Genomic DNA, 12,500 nt, shown 5'->3' with positions numbered 1-12,500 from the left:
TTGGAGCTTCACGTGTAAGAGGAGTGTCTCCCTAGTACGTGCCGGTTTTCCTTTTTTTTTTTTCCTCCCGATAACAGTACTCATGTGCCACTTGTGTCACCATGACATGATTTTTTTTGGGGGGGGGGTTCTCCCTTGATCCTCAAGCGAGTTTCACACATCACGCAGACGTCCGCATCTATCCAGTAATGATGCCATTTACAAAAATCTTAAACAACCGAGGCCCGCACCTGCTCAATCAACGCCAACTCAATTTAAGGAAGCTGATCGAAACCATCCAGTTTGGGAAAAGCTAATTTATGCAGTAGCATTCTTTTTATTATTATTGTGAGAGACGTGAAATACACACCACGAAATGAACGTCCGCTTGTTACCCTTTTGTTACTGCGGTGCGAAATCATCGCGCGTAATACCGATTCAATTTTGTCTTGTTTGGTGGTCTGTCAGCACTTTGTGTTCTTCAAGAAAATCAGCTACAGGCTTTTAAATTATGTGCGCGAAACTTTTCTCCATCTGCCACCCGGAACATATTTAAAGAAGAGAGAAAGCAGCCGGGGCCTTGAGATTTCGAAAATGCCGCGCTCTGAAATTTTCACATCAGCCATTGGGAAGATAATTATTATCCGTCACAAACAAAAAAAAAAACAGCTTTGAAATGAGCATTGATAGTGGCCACGTTTTTTCGGGGCATGTCTTGATGAAATAATTGCAGTTCAGTTCGTTGGTTCAATTGCATTTGTTGGCTCCTTGCAGCATGTCTAGATTTCATCTTTTTCAGTATTCCTAGTGTTCTCATTGTAGTATGAATAACCTGCAGATTTTTCGTTGTTGTTGTTATGCGTTATACAATGCTGAGCGATGTTTTTCCTTTCCTTGAAGCTAGCCATAGAAGTATAAAACTTTCTATAAACTCATTACAATAAGAATCCAGCATACGGTTCATCATCGGCTCGATAAACGTTCGGGAAGTGGCGACTTTTAATGCCGTGATCATGAAGCTTAACAGCAGAGCGTGTTCATCAGATATGCCAGGGGTGACGTAACGCAAGGCGTGAATCGAATCTAAGATTGAAATGGCGTTCTGAATTCTTTTGGTTCCAGATAGAACAAACAAAAATATATAAAAAAAGCATGTCATTGATTGTCATTCAAACCTCAAGAGCGCGTGGAGAAAGTGTTCCGGTTTACATTCGGCAAATCGAAATGAACGGCTAAAATTAACCTATCGTCTGGTTTCATGCGGGAGATCACGTGCGCACGCAAATTTCTTCGTACGGGAATTTTATGAAGTGAAGGCGGCTACAGATCATTTCCTTTGTCTAGTTCATGTTCGTAGGCGCAAATTGCAAACGTAATACTTGGAGGAACGTTTCCACTAATCTACAGGGGCTCTCTCATTTCTCCGATTGCTCGCAAACACATTGCATTGCTAGTCGTGACGTTTCACAGTGACGTTTCACCATGCCCGTCGAAGTTGATTACCAGTACCGCGCCAGCGTCGACCGGCCGGCGAAGCGACGAACTCAGCAGCGCATGCGCGAGGCCCTACAACACCCCAACCGAGCTACCCTGCTTATCGGAGAGAGCGAGTGCGCGTGAACGCGGGCTCGTCTGACGATCTGGATTAAAGAAAAAAAAAAAAGTGTGTCCGAGATATTGACAAAGACAAGTGGTCGCTGTCGCTCTGAGTCTTAGCGCGTTATAGAAAACGTGGGATGGCGGTGCTTCCTCGAGGGTCTAAAAGTACAATCTTCGAACTAGCGCTCCCGGCGGAACGTGGAGCTAGCATCCTTCTTCTTGGAACGGTTTGCAATGGACTGCTTGAATGTGCCGACCACGCGTCACGGGTCGCGTATAGAGCCAACGTTTGGCAAGAACGCGTCTAGCACAACCGATCGCGGTTGCGATAACCCATCGTTGGTAGCGAAAAAAAGAAAGAAAGAAAAAAAAAACACCTACCCGCAGCTTGTTAGCAGTAACCGTAAATGTGGTTCTAAATATAGGTTCGCTGGTCACTGAAACTTTCTCATAACGCACACCACTGTAGTCCAAAAAGAACAAAGCACGCACAATGGATATGATACAGCCGTCACCGCATGATTTCGCGTTTTCCTTATTGCATTACTTTCGTGGGCATGCGCGCTAGGGCCACGCAGGCCAGGAGGCAAGGGGAAAAATAAATAAGAAATGATACGCGATCCTCAGCATTGACTTGGCTGATGTGGCACTCGCATTTATGTTCTTTACCTTAGGCGAGCGCAACGCGCCAACTGAACTCCAATTTCCCATAACGGAAATTCGTATTTGGCCATTTGGTTGTATTTTTGGCTGATGTTCGCGTTTTTCGCCCGAGCATGCGCTTCACTGCGCCGCTCGTTGCCCCTTCAATGCGGCTTCACTGCCCTGCAGGCGTGTTCTGCGTCAAGCCGAACCACCAGGCAAAAAGCCTGGGCGCCGCCATCTTGTTGAGAGCGGCGCCGGGGACACAATCGCGCCTAGCTCATTGAGTTTTCCCCCAAAACTGAACGAAATAGCCTTATTTAAATGAGAAAGATGCCGCGAGTGCCGCAACGAAGGACCTTAAGGATTACCGAAGGGTAACTGAGGGCGACGCGACGAGCTTTGGAAAGAAGAATGATGGGTGTAGCGCTACGGGGGATAAGAATAGAGCAGATTCGGGGGGTGAGCGAACAAACGCGAGCTAATGACACCTTAGTTTAAACCAAGAAAAAGAAATGGGCGTGCGCAGGGCATGCAATGTGGGGGGAAGATCATCAATTAAGGGTTACCGACTGAATTCCAAGAGAAGGGAAGCGTAGCACGGGGTGGCGGAAATTTAGGAGGGCAGATTAGATTAGGAAGGGCGCAGGCACTAGACGGCGACCGTGACCGGGCTTACACGTGACCGGGGTGCTTGGAGAATAATGGGAGAGGTCTTTGCCCTGCAGTGGTCGTAGCCAGCAGGATGATGATGACGAAAAGGTAGCAACAGGTATTCATAACATACAGGTTGGAAAGCTGAGGCACCTCTGAACCCTTGAATATATTTCGCCACACTTGGCCATACGACAAGTTTGTTTTCGAGGCGCTCGGTCCCACTGCAGCGAAAATGTTGCCGGAAATCGGGCACTCCATTTTTGTTTCATAGGGAACCTTTCTTCCACTAGGGCAGCGGATTTTCGCAGGGCGAGCTTGCTGTCGTTTACGGATCAAAGCGATAGTGAACTCCAAAATGCAGTGTTGGCTTTGAGTGGGACTTACATTGATTGCAAAACCCACGGCTAATCACCCTCCCCCCCCCCCCCCCCCCAAGTGGCTCATTACAGCAGACAATCGTTCAGAAACACCGTCATCGTTGCGTATAGTATGGGAATGGTGCGTGTCACGTGAGTGCTCGCTTCGAGCTTGTGTTCTTCATTTTGATTGAATGAAGTCTCACCTAAGTGAGCGGGGGCCGATCCCGGAGGTAGTGCAATACCGGGCCGACCTGCGGCGGAGGTGAAGCAGGCTTCAAGCACTCCGCCAACTTCCAAAAATAGGTTTAATATCGTGGGTCCATATAGAACCCGTATCAGATATTAAGCTGATAAGAACAGATACTACACTTTGATCTTAGCCAAAAGGCCGAGAAGCGATGTCTTTCACTTCACTCCATTGTACCACTGCCTTGTGGGTGCCCTGGCGACATTGGTAACCTCAGCAACAGCGTGGGCAATCTTATAAAACCCAGCCCGTCTAGAGACTCTATGCTCTCTATCTCGCGAATCAACTCGCGACGCCTCAGTCTTTCACTGTTAACGAAACGCCGTCGCGTAGAAACGAGACCCGAGCGCAAGCTTGTTCGCAAGGCAAAACCAACGAAGGCAACCTCGTAGAAAACGGAACAGGCGAGCGGAAAACACGCGCAAGGGGAATGCTTACTTCCGTCTGAATGCGACCGCTCAAGGCGGCTTTCTTTGAGGCCTTCGTTTCAAGCCCGTGCGCAAGTGTAATACACTACGCGCATTTCCCTCATTTCCTTTTATTTACCGCAAGGCCCACTGAAAGTTTTCATACGGCACAGGCCGGGACGGATTGCAACGTGTCGATTCGACCGCTAGAATTAGGTAGCGCGCCTCATGTACGAATGAAAGAGAATGAAAAAAAAAAATAAATAAATATAGAAAAGGCTGCGCACTCCTTCCAACCGGAAACATAGAGGGCAGGAAGATCGCCATGTGGAGCACAGGTGTTGTTAAAAAAGAAAGAAAGAAAGAAAGAAATAGCGCTACCCCATCATCTTTACCGTGTGCGTGTATACACACACACGCACACATATGCACGCGCACGCACGCGCGCGCGCGCACGCACACACACACACACACACACACACACACACACACACACATACGCACACATGCTAGCATAGCTTAAGCACAGCTGGAAAGCTCAGCCTTGCGCAAGAAAAAAGGACCACGCCCTTTCGCAAGCCCCTTTGAAACTTTTAAATGAGAAACATGTGTACAGCGAGGTCGTTCGAAACTGGCGCGAAAACGCATCCGCGCCATCTGTGTGCGGAACTAGGAAAACCTACGGCCTTCGCCATACAGAAAGAAAGGTAGATGGCGCGAGCTAACGCTCCGTTGCATACTAAGAACGAGAGCTAGTGAATAATGGCAGAAACGTCTTGGGAAGAGAGAAAAAAACAACAACAACAAAAAAAAAGAAAGACACGCAAGTTGTTGGCTCGCGCAAGCATTCTATTTTACAGCGAGTAAAGAGCATAGCAACTTCTCACAAGAGCAGCAAGAAAGACAAGAAGAACGTGAGAGAGGGGGAGAAACAGGCGCGTTTCTTTGGAATGCAGAGCATGCTGCACACACTATGAAGTGCCAAAGAGACGGGGAAAGCAGATGGCGCGATTGTGTATGTCCTCAAAGCTTGAAAACAATTTCTAAACTACAAGGTGTGCCGAAGTCCGCCTACTCTCATCAGGTTGCTCCCGCCTCCAATTGCATTTAAATTAAAATTACAGTCGCCTCAGAGGCAGAGAGAGAGAGAGAGAGAGAGAAAATGTGTACACTTGCTTCGCGCAGCTGCACCCGTTCAAATTTTACAGCAACAAGAGCACTCCCGCAGGCACAAAGTCCGCTGCCGCGTCCGCCGGGGCGGAATGCACTCGCTTCCGTAAATTGTCGTGCGGCAGACTGCTGCATCGTAGCACACCTGAAACCGCGCAGACGTCAGCGATCGCCGCGAGATCGCTGCGAGCGCTAAAGTCCGAAACCACGTCCGCCGGGGCGGCGGGAGCTCGATACCCCTTCACGAAACTTCTGCGTGTACACCGCCGCACGGCCACGGCGGAGTCGCTGGCATCCTGCGCGCAGTTGCATTGCGTCGCGCCGGGAATCGTTGAAGCCCCACGCAGACGTCGGCGTCGGCCCCGACCTGGCTGCGAGCGCTCGAAGAGACCAAGTCCGAAGCCACGTGAGCCGGGGCGGTGTGAGCGCGACTAAGTCCGAGACGACGTCAGCCGGGGCGGCGTGAGCGAGACCAAGTCCGAGACTACGTCAGCCGGGGCGGCGTGAGCGAGACCAAGTCCGAGACTACGTCAGCCGGGGCGTCGACTAAGTCCGAGACGACGTCAGCCGGGGCGTCGAGCACGCCGCGGTCGCTTTTCCCACTCTTACTCGAAAAATGGCGAAGGGGCCGCGCTAGCGTGCCTTGAATCGGTGAGCGGCGGTACCGCGGCGATCGCGAGAGCTCAAATCGGCCGTGCCAAGGCCAAATATTGGCGCTCGGCTCGGCGCAGTACGCCGCCTTGTCGCACGAGTACGGCCCCGTGGAGGTCTGGTCACTTATCGCTGCTCTTATAAGGGGCCGTACCGCCCTGGCCGACGTTGTACCGTAGTGCCGTTTTCGGCTTGCGCGTGTTCGTGGTGGTGTCCGCGCACCGCTCCGCACTCGAGAATCGTGCCCACGACGACGCGAGCGCTCGGAAGAGACGCAAGTCCGAAACCACGTGAGCCGGGGCGGTGTGAGCGCGACTAAGTCCGAGACGACGTCAGCCGGGGCGGCGTGAGCGAGACTAAGTCCGAGACTACGTCAGCCGGGGCGTCGACCAAGTCCGAGACGACGTCAGCCGGGGCGTCGAGCACGCCGCGCGCGCTTTTCCCACTCTTACTCGAAAAATGGCGAAGGGGCCGCGCTAGCGTGCCTTGAATCGGTGAGCGGCGGTACCGCGGCGATCGCGAGAGCTCAAATCGGCCGTGCCAAAGCCAAATATTGGCGCTCGGCTCGGCGCAGTACGCCGCCTTGTCGCACGAGTACGGCCCCGTGGAGGTCTGGTCACTTATCGCTGCTCTTATAAGGGGCCGTACCGCCCTGGCCGACGTTGTACCGTAGTGCCGTTTTCGGCTTGCGCGTGTTCGTGGTGGTGTCCGCGCACCGCTCCGCACTCGAGAATCGTGCCCACGACGACGCGAGCGCTCGGAAGAGACGAAAGTCCGAAACCACGTGAGCCGGGGCGGTGTGAGCGCGACTAAGTCCGAGACGACGTCAGCCGGGGCGGCGTGAGCGAGACTAAGTCCGAGACTACGTCAGCCGGGGCGACGAGCACGCCGCGCGCGCTTTTCGCACTCTTACTCGAAAAATGGCGAAGGGGCCGCGCTAGCGTGCCTTGAATCGGTGAGCGGCGGTACCGCGGCGATCGCGAGAGCTCAAATCGGCCGTGCCAAGGCCAAATATTGGCGCTCGGCTCGGCGCAGTACGCCGCCTTGTCGCACGAGTACGGCCCCGTGGAGATCTGGTCACTTATCGCTGCTCATATAAGGGGGCCGTACCGCCCTGGCCGACGTTGTACCGTAGTGCCATTTTCGGCTTGCGCGTGTTCGTGGTGGTGTCCGCGCACCGCTCCGCACTCGAGAATCGTGCCCACGACGACGCGAGCGCTCGGAAGAGACGGAAGTCCGAAACCACGTGAGCCGGGGCGGTGTGAGCGCGACTAAGTCCGAGACGACGTCAGCCGGGGCGGCGTGAGCGAGACTAAGTCCGAGACTACGTCAGCCGGGGCGACGAGCACGCCGCGCGCGCTTTTCGCACTCTTACTCGAAAAATGGCGAAGGGGCCGCGCTAGCGTGCCTTGAATCGGTGAGCGGCGGTACCGCGGCGATCGCGAGAGCTCAAATCGGCCGTGCCAAGGCCAAATATTGGCGCTCGGCTCGGCGCAGTACGCCGCCTTGTCGCACGAGTACGGCCCCGTGGAGATCTGGTCACTTATCGCTGCTCACATAAGGGGGCCGTACCGCCCTGGCCGACGTTGTACCGTAGTGCCGTTTTCGGCTTGCGCGTGTTCGTGGTGGTGTCCGCGCACCGCTCCGCACTCGAGAATCGTGCCCACGACGACGCGAGCGCTCGGAAGAGACAGAAGTCCGAAACCACCTGAGCCGGGCCGCGGCGGGAGCTCGACGCCCGTCACGCAACTTTGGCGTACAAGCCACCGCACGGCCGCGACTGAGTCGTCGCCACCGTCCGGCTGGCTGCACTATAGCACGCCGGGAACCGGGAAAGAACCGCGCAGAGGTCGTCGTTTTGCCGCGGCGTTGGCGCGAGCGCGCGAAGAGACAAAGTCCGAAACGGCGTCAGCCGGGGTGTCGAGCACGCCGCCCGCGCCGGTCGCACTCGTGCTCGGAAACGGCGAAAGGGCCGCGCTAGCGTGCGGCCCCGTAGGGGCACAGAAAGGCGATTGTTCTGGAAACCGCGCTGTCCATAGGCGAGAGATTGCCGTTCGCGCATTCGGTCGACGCGCTGCGCTTTCACGACTTCGGCATTGCGCTGCCGACGTAAGCTTTCCATCTCGCTCGCGGCGCTGCGAGGCGGCACGATTTTCGCCAAACGCTCGTCGAAAGTGGCACGAGTACGGCCCCATGGAGATTTGGGAACTTATCGCTGCTATTATATGGGGGTCCCAGAGAGCAGTCGCCCCCAAAAGCGACCTGGGTGTTTGATATGCGGCGGGCTTCGTGCCCGTCAAGCGTGTCCCCGGTATCGCTCCCGTGGATCCCACAGCTGACGTCTGCAGCCTCATCCGCTTGATGCGTTAGGGGCTGGTTGTCGGACGACGCTTTCTCCACGATATCGAGTTGTGTTCCGCATCGTCCTCGGACGAGTCAAATGCGAAAGCGCCGAAGGCGCGGGCGTGACCCGTCGCCTGGCGGCTTTGCCGTCTCGGCTACGTTGCAAGTGTCGGTCGGTCCACCTGTGCTGCGGGCTCAAGAGAAACCGCAAGCCGTGATCGAGTCGACACAACCAGTCTATCGAGAATGTTGCGTGCTTCTTGCCGCGTGGCGATACCCGGCCCTTCGGGGAGGGCGCCGTAGCGAGCTCGAACGCCGTCGTCTCGGACTGTGCAAAGTGCTACTCTTTGCAAGAACGAAGCGTGCTGGGGCGCCTGAAGGTGGCCTCGGCATCGCAAAAACGGCGTCCGGCCTGCTTGACAGGCGGGACGCGCAGTTGAACGATTACCTGGTTGATCCTGCCAGTAATCATATGCTTGTCTCAAAGATTAAGCCATGCATGTCTAAGTACATGCCGAAATAAGGCGAAACCGCGAATGGCTCATTAAATCAGTTATGGTTCCTTAGATCGTTTCTTCCTACTTGGATAACTGTGGCAATTCTAGAGCTAATACATGCAGTGAGCCTGAAGCCCTTTGGGCGACGGGTGCTTTTATTAGACCAAGATCGATCGGGTTTCGGCCCGTATTGTGTGGTGACTCTGGATAACTTTGTGCTGATCGCATGGCCACGAGCCGGCGACGTTTCTTTCAAGTGTCTGCCTTATCAACTTTCGATGGTAGGTTACTTGCTTACCATGGTTGTTACGGGTAACGGAGAATCAGGGTTCGATTCCGGAGAGGGAGCCTGAGAAACGGCTACCACATCCAAGGAAGGCAGCAGGCGCGCAAATTACCCACTCCCGGCACGGGGAGGTAGTGACGAAAAATAACAATACGGGACTCTTTTGAGGCCCCGTAATTGAAATGAGTACACTCTAAATCCTTTAACGAGGATCAATTGGAGGGCAAGTCTGGTGCCAGCAGCCGCGGTAATTCCAGCTCCAATAGCGTATACTAAAGCTGCTGCGGTTAAAAAGCTCGTAGTTGGATCTCAGTTCCAGACGAGTAGTGCATCTACCCGATGCGACGGCTCGGACTGAACATCATGCCGGTCCTTTCTTGGTGCACTTCATTGTGTGCCTCGAGAAGGCCGGTGCTTTTACTTTGAAAAAATTAGAGTGCTCAACGCAGGCGAGTCGCCTGAATAAACTTGCATGGAATAATAGAACAAGACCTCGTTTCTGTTCTGTTGGTTTTTGGAATACGAGGTAATGATTAAGAGGGACAGACGGGGGCATTCGTATTGCGGCGCTAGAGGTGAAATTCTTGGACCGTCGCAAGACGAACTACTGCGAAAGCATTTGCCAAGAATGTTTTCTTTGATCAAGAACGAAAGTCAGAGGTTCGAAGGCGATCAGATACCGCCCTAGTTCTGACCATAAACGATGCCAACCAGCGATCCGCCTGAGTTACTCAAATGACTCGGCGGGCAGCTTCCGGGAAACCAAAGTGTTTGGGTTCCGGGGGAAGTATGGTTGCAAAGCTGAAACTTAAAGGAATTGACGGAAGGGCACCACCAGGAGTGGAGCCTGCGGCTTAATTTGACTCAACACGGGAAAACTTACCCGGCCCGGACACTGGGAGGATTGACAGATTGAGAGCTCTTTCTTGATTCGGTGGATGGTGGTGCATGGCCGTTCTTAGTTGGTGGAGCGATTTGTCTGGTTAATTCCGATAACGAACGAGACTCTAGCCTATTAAATAGGTGCGGGGTTCCCAGCACCTTACAACCTTCTTAGAGGGACAAGCGGCTCCTAGCCGCACGAAACAGAGCAATAACAGGTCTGTGATGCCCTTAGATGTCCGGGGCCGCACGCGCGCTACACTGAAGGAAGCAGCGTGTCTTTATCCCTGTCTGAAAAGACTGGGTAACCCGTGGAACTTCTTTCGTGATTGGGATAGGGGCTTGCAATTGTTCCCCTTGAACGAGGAATTCCCAGTAAGCGCGAGTCATAAGCTCGCGTTGATTACGTCCCTGCCCTTTGTACACACCGCCCGTCGCTACTACCGATTGAATGATTTAGTGAGGTCTTCGGACCGATGTCCGGCGCGGCCTTTCGGTTGCGCCGGTCTGTTGGAAAGATGACCAAACTTGATCATTTAGAGGAAGTAAAAGTCGTAACAAGGTTTCCGTAGGTGAACCTGCGGAAGGATCATTACCGGATTGTTCGAGGGTGACGAGCGCCATTGTTTCTACCCCGTGTGGGTGAAGCAGCTCGCTGCGCCCGACGCTTTCCGCCGCTGGCCCCGCTTGGACGCGGGGACGGCTATACCCGAACATGCCGGGGATTGCCCGAATTTCGAAGGGCGCCCCGTGCCAAATTTGTTGCGCCCAGTGGACGCCGGCTGCAACCTTGGACGGTTGGCTTGGCCGCGCCCGCGGGTAGAAACGGCGTAACGCACACTGTTGGGTGGGCTTTCTGAAGTCCGCCTCGGCACTCTTGCGCGGAATGGGAGTAAGACGACCCGACCTGCTGCTCTTGCCCAGTACGAGGGGAACGGCGAAGCGTGCGGTCGGTCAAGGAACTGACGGTCGAGAGCTAATGCCGCTGCCGCTTAGTACACACGGAACCGTGGTGCGAGCGCTCTCCCGTCCTCCGCGGCAAACGCTGCCGAGTCTGAAAAGGCTGGCGGCTGCCGGTCGCTTCCTGCGGCGAGTGTGGAGTAACGACCCGACTTTGTTGCTGCCCAAGTACTAAAGGAACGGTGCGGCGCTCGGTCGGTCATGGAACCGGCGGTATTGAGGGTGCGGCTGCCAAGTACGGAAGGAACCGTGGCCTAAAGCACTCTCCCGTCCTCCGCGGCAAATTCCACCGCGCCCGAAAGGGCCGGAGGCTGCCGGTCGGCTCCCGCTCGTGACGCGCGAGGTGTCGAGTTCGCGGTTCAATGCGACGACGTCTGCAGGCTATTTGCCCGCCGCCGAGGGAAAGGCGGCGTTGCTGCGAAGTACCGAAGGAAACGCGGCTTTGCTACGTCGGAAGCGTTCTGCGGTTTGCGGACTTGTGCGCTTTGGGAAGGCGCCGCACGTCGAAAGAGGAAGTACGGACAGACGAGGGACTGTAATCCCGTATTCGAACGCACTTGCGGCCAGGCCCTTGCTGGCTTCGTCTTCCGCCTCAAGTAGACTTGTTGTGGCTCCGGCGCAGAGAGCCGTCCCTGGCACTGGCCGAGTGGCTTTGGAGAGCTGCGCGAGTACGCGCGCGCCAAGCTCTTGTCTTTCGTCTCGAGTAGGCTGTTGGATCAGCAGCGGTCATGCGGAAACGCGTGACCGCCGAACGAAAGAGCGAAACAGGAGTAGCGCACGCCGAAAGGCGCTCTTCGAAACCACACACAGGGAGACGCCACGTGCCTGAAACACTGGTTGTACTGTACTGAATTGAACAAACTATTTTTCACGACTCTAAGCGGTGGATCACTCGGTTCTCGGGTCGATGAAGAACGCAGCCAGCTGCGAGACTTGGTGTGAATTGCAGGACACACTGAGCACTGATTCTTTGAACGCACATTGCGGCCTTGGGTCTTCCCTTGGCTTCGTCTGTCTGAGGGTCGGATCACATATCAAGAGAGCCTTCGGCGCACAGGGAACGTGCGTCCGTCGACTCGTTTTGACCGCGTCGGCATCATGGACAGTACGTTGAGCGCTGAAGCCACGCGCCAGCAACCTCACGAGAAGGAGACGGTGGCGAGCCGTCGTGCCAAATCTTCGAAGAGACGGAAACGAGGCATTACTACTGCAGCGTGACGAGTGCGCGCCTCTGGCAAGACCGCCGCAGGATGGAGTCGGATACCTGCAGGGAAAGAGCGGTCCAAGCTCGAGGCGCGAACGTCTGTTGCCTTGTAGCGCGCACCTTTGCGAGAGAGTCGGAAGCGATCGCAATTTGCGTTGTTTGCCTTCGGAGTACGTCGAGCTCCAGAGCTGGTCGCTCGCTCACGTCACCGCAGCTGTGTGGGCGCCCTTCCGGGCTTCGTCGCACGAATGGGAATCGGCAGATTCGTGCGAGGAGCGGGGAGGAGAAGGGTGGCCCCCGAAAGCGGTTCGACGCGAGAGCGCCGTCTGCGAGCGAGAAGAGCACGGCACGGCGGAGAATTGCCGCGAGACGGAAAATGTCTCCCTCGAGAGCGTTGGCCGAGCTGAAGCGTTCCGTCGTAGTCCGCCGTCGGTCCAAGTGCTTCGCAGTCTCTGTCCCCTTAAGACTGGGCCACTCCAGTTGGGGCAGGGGCGACGCTACACGAGACGATGCCTCCCGCCAGGTTTTAGTCGCCCCTGCGGTGCCCGCTGAAGCGGCGCGCTGCTAAGGCGATCTTTGCCTCGGTGGTGTTTTGGGCTTCAGACACGGTCGCTTAC

The 12,500-nt window shown here is 55.2% G+C and overlaps 3 non-coding genes across 3 annotated transcripts; 2 read left to right on the top strand and 1 right to left on the bottom strand.

The window, feature by feature from the left end:
- Positions 1-3,444: 3,444 nt before the first annotated feature.
- Positions 3,445-3,636, bottom strand: LOC139054007 (U2 spliceosomal RNA). The gene has a single exon (XR_011510960.1). It is a non-coding gene; the product is annotated as a U2 spliceosomal RNA (small nuclear RNA).
- Positions 3,637-8,499: 4,863 nt separating this feature from the next.
- On the top strand, positions 8,500-10,314 carry LOC139054008 (small subunit ribosomal RNA). The gene has a single exon (XR_011510961.1). It is a non-coding gene; the product is annotated as a small subunit ribosomal RNA (ribosomal RNA).
- Positions 10,315-11,551: 1,237 nt separating this feature from the next.
- On the top strand, positions 11,552-11,704 carry LOC139054006 (5.8S ribosomal RNA). The gene has a single exon (XR_011510959.1). It is a non-coding gene; the product is annotated as a 5.8S ribosomal RNA (ribosomal RNA).
- The last annotated feature ends 796 nt before the right edge of the window (positions 11,705-12,500 follow it).

The sequence above is a fragment of the Dermacentor albipictus genome, unplaced genomic scaffold (assembly GCF_038994185.2).
Source record: "Dermacentor albipictus isolate Rhodes 1998 colony unplaced genomic scaffold, USDA_Dalb.pri_finalv2 scaffold_478, whole genome shotgun sequence".
Taxonomy (NCBI): Eukaryota; Metazoa; Arthropoda; class Arachnida; order Ixodida; family Ixodidae; genus Dermacentor; species Dermacentor albipictus.
Note: the sequence above shows the minus strand (reverse complement) of the source record. Positions and strands in the feature narration are given on the sequence as shown.